The sequence below is a fragment of the Arachis ipaensis genome, chromosome B06, assembly GCF_000816755.2.
Source record: "Arachis ipaensis cultivar K30076 chromosome B06, Araip1.1, whole genome shotgun sequence".
NCBI classification, from domain to species: Eukaryota; Viridiplantae; Streptophyta; class Magnoliopsida; order Fabales; family Fabaceae; genus Arachis; species Arachis ipaensis.
The window spans coordinates 133,048,425-133,048,893 of NC_029790.2; positions in this window are offsets into that span (position 1 = coordinate 133,048,425).

Genomic DNA, 469 nt, shown 5'->3' on the forward strand with positions numbered 1-469 from the left:
CGTGACGAATTAGTCCTTAGCATGTCAGATTGAAAGATATCGTAAATAACAAAAAAAAATAAATAACTATTTTATTTAAAGAAAAAGATTTTGGGTCTCTGTTTAATTATTTATGGAGTTATTAAACACATTATTACATTTTTGGATTTGAGCAATTAACTTTAAGTACCATTAAGTGGGTTAGGCCTTTGTACATGTGGACTGTGCCCAAGTTTAATGAAACCCTAGGCAAATATGAAAAGAAGATCCAATTTGGTAATAATATGCTTAAATGTAGATGTGTCCAATCCAACTCACTCACTTATGTTAGGTGAGGTGGTTCTCTATAGCAAATACAGGGATAAAAAAAAAGAGTTTTTTAAGACTTTTTTATTAATATTTTTTGTTATTTTAATAAATAGATAATAAATATATTAAAAATTCAAATTTTATATTTTTATATATTATTTCTCAATTAAAAATAACATAT